Genomic DNA, 9321 nt, shown 5'->3' with positions numbered 1-9321 from the left:
TTAGTCCTGGTTTAGTCCTGATTTAGTCCTGGCTTAGACCTGGTTTAGTCCTGGTTTAGTCCTGGTTTAGTCCTGGTTTAGACCTGGTTTAGTCCTGGTTTAGTCCTGGTTTAGTCCTGGTTTAGACCTGGTTTAGTCCTGGTTTAGTCCTGGTTTAGTCCTGGTTTAGACCTGGTTTAGTCCTGGTTTAGTCCTGGTTTAGTCCTGGTTTAGACCTGGTTTAGACCTGGTTTAGACCTGGTTTAGTCCTGATTTAGTCCTGGCTTAGACCTGGTTTGTATTAGATAAATCATAAAGACAAAAACATTTAATACAAATCGTGGGGCAAAAAAGTATAAAACATATTTAGTAAAGCTGGTGGCGCCCTCTGGTGGCCGGTTCTGGCACTGGCGCTGGCACGTGGATTACATAAACTCTGAGAATACTCTGATGTTCACCACCTGCTAACAAACAAACAAACAAACAAACAAACAAACAAACAAACAAACAGAACAAACAGAACAAACTCACCAGGCTCAGATCAGAACCAGGAGTGAGCAAAGAAAAGCTGCAGAAAAACAGAATAAACCTGTAAATTAACAACGAACAAATGTGAAATGAGTCGAGTTTATGTTGTTCTCGTTTGGATTTAAAGTGTTAAAGACATAAAGACATAAAGACATAAAGACATAAAGACATAAAGATCATAAAGACATAAAGATCATAAAGACATAAAGACATAAAGACATAAAGACATAAAGACATAAAGACATAAAGATCATAAAGACATAAAGACATAAAGACATAAAGATCATAAAGACATAAAGATCATAAAGACATAAAGACATAAAGACATAAAGACATAAAGATCATAAAGACATAAAGACATAAAGACATAAAGATCATAAAGACATAAAGACATAAAGATCATAAAGACATAAAGATCATAAAGACATAAAGACATAAAGACATAAAGACATAAAGACATAAAGATCATAAAGACATAAAGACATAAAGACATAAAGATCATAAAGACATAAAGATCATAAAGACATAAAGACATAAAGATCATAAAGACATAAAGACATAAAGATCATAAAGACATAAAGACATAAAGACATAAAGACATAAAGATCATAAAGACATAAAGATCATAAAGACATAAAGACATAAAGATCATAAAGACATAAAGACATAAAGACATAAAGACATAAAGACATAAAGACATAAAGATCATAAAGACATAAAGACATAAAGACATAAAGATCATAAAGACATAAAGACATAAAGATCATAAAGACATAAAGATCATAAAGACATAAAGACATAAAGACATAAAGACATAAAGACATAAAGATCATAAAGACATAAAGACATAAAGACATAAAGATCATAAAGACATAAAGATCATAAAGACATAAAGACATAAAGATCATAAAGACATAAAGACATAAAGATCATAAAGACATAAAGACATAAAGACATAAAGACATAAAGATCATAAAGACATAAAGACATAAAGACATAAAGATCATAAAGACATAAAGATCATAAAGACATAAAGACATAAAGATCATAAAGACATAAAGACATAAAGATCATAAAGACATAAAGACATAAAGACATAAAGACATAAAGATCATAAAGACATAAAGATCATAAAGACATAAAGACATAAAGATCATAAAGACATAAAGATCATAAAGACATAAAGACATAAAGACATAAAGACATAAAGATCATAAAGATCATAAAGATCATAAAGACATAAAGACATAAAGACATAAAGATCATAAAGACATAAAGACATAAAGACATAAAGATCATAAAGACATAAAGACATAAAGACATAAAGATCATAAAGACATAAAGACATAAAGACATAAAGACATAAAGATCATAAAGACATAAAGATCATAAAGACATAAAGACCATAAAGACATAAAGATCATAAAGACATAAAGATCATAAAGATCATAAAGACATAAAGACATAAAGATCATAAAGACATAAAGATCATAAAGACATAAAGACATAAAGATCATAAAGACATAAAGACATAAAGATCATAAAGACATAAAGACATAAAGATCATAAAGACATAAAGATCATAAAGACATAAAGATCATAAAGATCATAAAGACATAAAGACATAAAGACCATAAAGACATAAAGATCATAAAGACATAAAGATCATAAAGATCATAAAGACATAAAGACATAAAGATCATAAAGATCATAAAGACATAAAGACATAAAGATCATAAAGACATAAAGATCATAAAGACATAAAGATCATAAAGACATAAAGTCGCTCACATAAAGTCTGAGACTCTGAAACATTTGTTCAGATCTGATTCTGAGTCAGATTTTTTTGGCACTTTTCACTCAGATTTTCTCGTTCATCCAAAAACTAAATATTCAACATCAAAGAATGTTTTAGTGTCACATTCAAACCTCCAAACACCAGACATTTTGGACGTTTTTTTTCTCAAATGTTCGAAAAAATTTCGAAAAAAGTTCGAAAAATGTTTGAAATATGCTCTAAACATTTTCAAAACTTTTCCTAAATTTTTCTAAAATTTTCAAATGTTCTCAAATGTTCTCTAATGTTCTTTAATGTTCTCTAATGTTCTCTAATGTTCTCTAATGTTCTTTAATGTTCTCTAATGTTCTTTAATGTTCTCTAATGTTCTCTAATGTTCTTTAATGTTCTCTAATGTTCTCTAATGTTCTTTAATGTTCTCTAATGTTCTTTAATGTTCTCTAATGTTCTCTAATGTTCTTTAATGTTCTCTAATGTTCTCTAATGTTCTCTAATGTTCTCTAATGTTCTTTAATGTTCTCTAATGTTCTCTAATGTTCTCTAATGTTCTCTAATGTTCTTTAATGTTCTCTAATGTTCTCTAATGTTCTTTAATGTTCTTTAATGTTCTCTAATGTTCTCTAATGTTCTCTAATGTTCTCTAATGTTCTTTAATGTTCTCTAATGTTCTCTAATGTTCTTTAATGTTCTCTAATGTTCTCTAATGTTCTTTAATGTTCTCTAATGTTCTTTAATGTTCTCTAATGTTCTCTAATGTTCTTTAATGTTCTCTAATATTCTTTAATGTTCTTTAATGTTCTTTAATGTTCTCTAATGTTATTTAATGTTCTCTAATGTTCTCTAATGTTCTCTAATGTTCTTTAATGTTCTTTAATGTTCTCTAATGTTCTCTAATGTTCTCTAATGTTCTTTAATGTTCTCTAATGTTCTCTAATGTTCTTTAATGTTCTCTAATGTTCTCTAATGTTCTCTAATGTTCTTTAATGTTCTTTAATGTTCTTTAATGTTCTCTAATGTTCTTTAATGTTCTTTAATGTTCTCTAATGTTCTCTAATGTTCTCTAATGTTCTTTAATGTTCTCTAATGTTCTCTAATGTTCTCTAATGTTCTTTAATGTTCTCTAATGTTCTCTAATGTTCTTTAATGTTCTCTAATGTTCTCTAATGTTCTTTAATGTTCTCTAATGTTCTCTAATGTTCTTTAATGTTCTTTAATGTTCTCTAATGTTCTCTAATGTTCTCTAATGTTCTTTAATGTTCTTTAATGTTCTCTAATGTTCTCTAATGTTCTCTAATGTTCTTTAATGTTCTCTTATGTTCTTTAATGTTCTTTAATGTTCTTTAATGTTCTTTAATGTTCTCTAATGTTCTCTAATGTTCTTTAATGTTCTCTAATGTTCTCTAATGTTCTCTAATGTTCTCTAATGTTCTCTAATGTTCTTTAATGTTCTCTAATGTTCTTTAATGTTCTTTAATGTTCTCTAATGTTCTCTAATGTTCTTTAATGTTCTTTAATGTTCTCTAATGTTCTCTAATGTTCTCTAATGTTCTCTAATGTTCTTTAATGTTCTCTAATGTTCTTTAATGTTCTTTAATGTTCTTTAATGTTCTCTAATGTTCTCTAATGTTCTCTAATGTTCTTTAATGTTCTCTAATGTTCTTTAATGTTCTTTAATGTTCTCTAATGTTCTCTAATGTTCTTTAATGTTCTCTAATGTTCTCTAATGTTCTCTAATGTTCTTTAATGTTCTTTAATGTTCTCTAATGTTCTCTAATGTTCTTTAATGTTCTCTAATGTTCTCTAATGTTCTTTAATGTTCTTTAATGTTCTTTAATGTTCTCTAATGTTCTCTAATGTTCTCTAATGTTCTTTAATGTTCTCTAATGTTCTCTAATGTTCTTTAATGTTCTCTAATGTTCTCTAATGTTCTTTAATGTTCTTTAATGTTCTCTAATGTTCTCTAATGTTCTCTAATGTTCTTTAATGTTCTCTAATGTTCTTTAATGTTCTTTAATGTTCTCTAATGTTCTCTAATGTTCTTTAATGTTCTCTAATGTTCTTTAATGTTCTTTAATGTTCTCTAATGTTCTCAAATGTTCTCTAATGTTCTCTAATGTTCTTTAATGTTCTTTAATGTTCTCTAATGTTCTTTAATGTTCTCTAATGTTCTCTAATTTTCTTTAATGTTCTCTAATGTTCTCTAATGTTCTTTAATGTTCTCTAATGTTCTCTAATGTTCCTTAATGTTCTTTAATGTTCTCTAATGTTCTTTAATGTTCTTTAATGTTCTCTAATGTTCTCAAATGTTCTTTAATGTTCTTTAATGTTCTCTAATGTTCTTTAATGTTCTCTAATGTTCTCTAATGTTCTTTAATGTTCTCTAATGTTCTCAAATGTTCTTTAATGTTCTCTAATGTTCTTTAATGTTCTTTAATGTTCTATAATATTCTTTAATGTTCTTTAATGTTCTCTAATGTTCTTTAATGTTCTCTAATGTTCTCTAATGTTCTCTAATGTTCTCTAATGTTCTTTAATGTTCTTTAATGTTCTCTAATGTTCTCTAATGTTCTTTAATGTTCTCTAATGTTCTCTAATGTTCTCTAATGTTCTTTAATGTTCTTTAATGTTCTCAAATGTTCTTTAATGTTCTTTAATGTTCTTTAATGTTCTGTAATGTTCTTTAATGTTCTTTAATGTTCTCTAATGTTCTCTAATGTTCTCTAATGTTCTCTAATGTTCTTTAATGTTCTTTAATGTTCTCTAATGTTCTCTAATGTTCTTTAATGTTCTTTAATGTTCTCTAATGTTCTTTAATGTTCTCTAATGTTCTCTAATGTTCTCAAATGTTCTCTAATGTTCTCTAATGTTCTTTAATGTTCTTTAATGTTCTCTAATGTTCTCTAATGTTCTTTAATGTTCTCTAATGTTCTCTAATGTTCTCTAATGTTCTTTAATGTTCTTTAATGTTCTCTAATGTTCTCTAATGTTCTCTAATGTTCTCTAATGTTCTTTAATGTTCTTTAATGTTCTCTAATGTTCTCTAATGTTCTTTAATGTTCTCTAATGTTCTTTAATGTTCTTTAATGTTCTCTAATGTTCTCAAATGTTCTCTAATGTTCTCTAATGTTCTTTAATGTGCTTTAATGTTCTCTAATGTTCTCAAATGTTCTCTAATGTTATTTAATGTTCTCTAATGTTCTCTAATGTTCTCTAATGTTCTTTAATGTTCTCTAATGTTCTCTAATGTTCTTTAATGTTCTCTAATGTTCTCTAATGTTCTTTAATGTTCTCTAATGTTCTCAAATGTTCTTTAATGTTCTCTAATGTTCTTTAATGTTCTTTAATGTTCTCTAATATTCTTTAATGTTCTTTAATGTTCTTTAATGTTCTCTAATGTTCTCTAATGTTCTCTAATGTTCTTTAATGTTCTTTAATGTTCTCTAATGTTCTCTAATGTTCTCTAATGTTCTTTAATGTTCTTTAATGTTCTCTAATGTTCTTTAATGTTCTCTAATGTTCTTTAATGTTCTTTAATGTTCTCTAATGTTCTCTAATGTTCTAAAAATGTTCGAAATATGCTCAATATTTTCTAAAAAAATTCTAAAATTTGTTGAAAATTTTCAAATGTTCTCTAATGTTCTAAAAATGATAACCCATGAGTAAAAGTACTCGACCCCATGAGTAAAAGTACTCGACCCCATCAGTAAAAGTACTCGACCCCATGAGTAAAAGTACTCGACCGCATGAGTAAAAGTACTCGACCGCATGAGTAAAACTACTCGATCCCATTAGTAAAAGTACTCGACCCCATGAGTAAAAGTACTCGACCACATGAGTAAAAGTACTCGACCACATGACCACATTAGTAAAAGTACTCGATCCCATGAGTAAAAGTACTCGATCCCATGAGTAAAAGTACTCGACCACATGAGTAAAAGTACTCGACCGCATGAGTAAAAGTACTCGACCACATGACCACATTAGTAAAAGTACTCGATCCCATGAGTAAAAGTACTCGACCGCATGAGTAAAAGTACTCGACCCCATGAGTAAAAGTACTCGATCCCATGAGTAAAAGTACTCGACCGCATGAGTAAAAGTACTCGACCCCATGAGTAAAAGTACTCGACCCCATGAGTAAAAGTACTCGACCCCATGAGTAAAAGTACTCGACCGCATGAGTAAAAGTACTCGACCCCATGAGTAAAAGTACTCGACCCCATGAGTAAAAGTACTCGACCGCATGAGTAAAAGTACTCGACCGCATGAGTAAAAGTACTCGACCCCATGAGTAAAAGTACTCCACCCCATGAGTAAAAGTACTCGACCCCATGAGTAAAAGTACTCGACCCCATGAGTAAAAGTACTCGACCGCATGAGTAAAAGTACTCGACCCCATGAGTAAAAGTACTCGATCCCATGAGTAAAAGTACTCGACCCCATGAGTAAAAGTACTCGATCCCATGAGTTAAAGTACTCGACCGCATGAGTAAAAGTACTCAACCGCATGAGTAAAAGTACTCGACCCCATGAGTAAAAGTACTCGACCCCATGAGTAAAAGTACTCGATCCCATGAGTAAAAGTACTCGACCGCATGAGTAAAAGTACTCGACCCCATGAGTAAAAGTACTCGACCCCATGAGTAAAAGTACTCGACCCCATGAGTAAAAGTACTCGACCCCATGAGTAAAAGTACTCGACCCCATGAGTAAAAGTACTCGATCCCATGAGTAAAAGTACTCGACCGCATGAGTAAAAGTACTCGACCCCATGAGTAAAAGTACTCGACCCCATGAGTAAAAGTACTCGACCCCATGAGTAAAAGTACTCGACCCCATGAGTAAAAGTACTCGATCCCATGAGTAAAAGTACTCGACCGCATGAGTAAAAGTACTCGACCCCATGAGTAAAAGTACTCGACCCCATGAGTAAAAGTACTCGACCCCATGAGTAAAAGTACTCAAGTCCTCGACCCCATGAGTAAAAGTACTCGACCCCATAAGTAAAAGTACTCAACCCCATGAGTAAAAGTACTCGATCCCATGAGTAAAAGTACTCGACCCCATGAGTAAAAGTACTCGATCCCATGAGTTAAAGTACTCGACCGCATGAGTAAAAGTACTCGATCCCATGAGTAAAAGTACTCGACCCCATGAGTAAAAGTACTCGATCCCATGAGTTAAAGTACTCGACCGCATGAGTAAAAGTACTCGACCCCATGAGTAAAAGTACTCGATCCCATGAGTAAAAGTACTCGACCGCATGAGTAAAAGTACTCGACCCCATGAGTAAAAGTACTCGACCCCATGAGTAAAAGTACTCGACCCCATGAGTAAAAGTACTCGACCCCATGAGTAAAAGTACTCGACCCCATGAGTAAAAGTACTCGATCCCATGAGTAAAAGTACTCGACCGCATGAGTAAAAGTACTCGATCCCATGAGTAAAAGTACTCGACCCCATGAGTAAAAGTACTCGACCCCATGAGTAAAAGTACTCAAGTACTCGACCCCATGAGTAAAAGTACTCGACCCCATAAGTAAAAGTACTCAACCCCATGAGTAAAAGTACTCGATCCCATGAGTAAAAGTACTCGACCCCATGAGTAAAAGTACTCGATCCCATGAGTTAAAGTACTCGACCGCATGAGTAAAAGTACTCGATCCCATGAGTAAAAGTACTCGATCCCATGAGTAAAAGTACTCGACCGCATGAGTAAAAGTACTCGACCCCATGAGTAAAAGTACTCGACCGCATGAGTAAAAGTACTCGACCGCATGAGTAAAAGTACTCGACCCCATGAGTAAAAGTACTCGACCCCATGAGTAAAAGTACTCGATCCCATGAGTAAAAGTACTCGACCCCATGAGTAAAAGTACTCGACCCCATGAGTAAAAGTACTCGACCCCATGAGTAAAAGTACTCGACCCCATGAGTAAAAGTACTCAACCCCATGAGTAAAAGTACTCAACCGCATGAGTAAAAGTACTCGACCCCATGAGTAAAAGTACTCAACCGCATGAGTAAAAGTACTCGACCCCATGAGTAAAAGTACTCGACCGCATGAGTAAAAGTACTCGACCCCATGAGTAAAAGTACTCGACCCCATGAGTAAAAGTACTCGACCCCATGAGTAAAAGTACTCGACCCCATGAGTAAAAGTACTCGACCCCATGAGTAAAAGTACTCGACCGCATGAGTAAAAGTACTCGACCCCATGAGTAAAAGTACTCAACCCCATGAGTAAAAGTACTCAACCGCATGAGTAAAAGTACTCGACCCCATGAGTAAAAGTACTCGACCGCATGAGTAAAAGTACTCAACCCCATGAGTAAAAGTACTCGATCCCATGAGTAAAAGTACTCGACCCCATGAGTAAAAGTACTCGACCGCATGAGTAAAAGTACTCAACCCCATGAGTAAAAGTACTCGATCCCATGAGTAAAAGCACTCGACCCCATGAGTAAAAGTACTCGATCCCATGAGTTAAAGTACTCGACCGCATGAGTAAAAGTACTCGACCCCATGAGTAAAAGTACTCGATCCCATGAGTAAAAGTACTCGACCGCATGAGTAAAAGTACTCGACCCCATGAGTAAAAGTACTCGACCCCATGAGTAAAAGTACTCGACCCCATGAGTAAAAGTACTCGACCGCATGAGTAAAAGTACTCAACCCCATGAGTAAAAGTACTCGATCCCATGAGTAAAAGTACTCGACCCCATGAGTAAAAGTACTCGATCCCATGAGTTAAAGTACTCGACCGCATGAGTAAAAGTACTCGACCCCATGAGTAAAAGTACTCGATCCCATGAGTAAAAGTACTCGACCGCATGAGTAAAAGTACTCGACCCCATGAGTAAAAGTACTCGACCCCATGAGTAAAAGTACTCGACCCCATGAGTAAAAGTACTCGACCCCATGAGTAAAAGTACTCGACCCCATGAGTAAAAGTACTCGATCCCATGAGTAAAAGTACTCGACCGCATGAGTAAAAGTACTCGACCCCATGAGTA

The sequence above is a fragment of the Eucyclogobius newberryi genome, unplaced genomic scaffold (assembly GCF_026437365.1).
Source record: "Eucyclogobius newberryi isolate DKJ021-1_F unplaced genomic scaffold, fEucNew1.0.hap1 SCAF_16, whole genome shotgun sequence".
NCBI lineage: Eukaryota > Metazoa > Chordata > Actinopteri > Gobiiformes > Gobiidae > Eucyclogobius > Eucyclogobius newberryi.
This window is presented reverse-complemented; position numbering follows the sequence as displayed.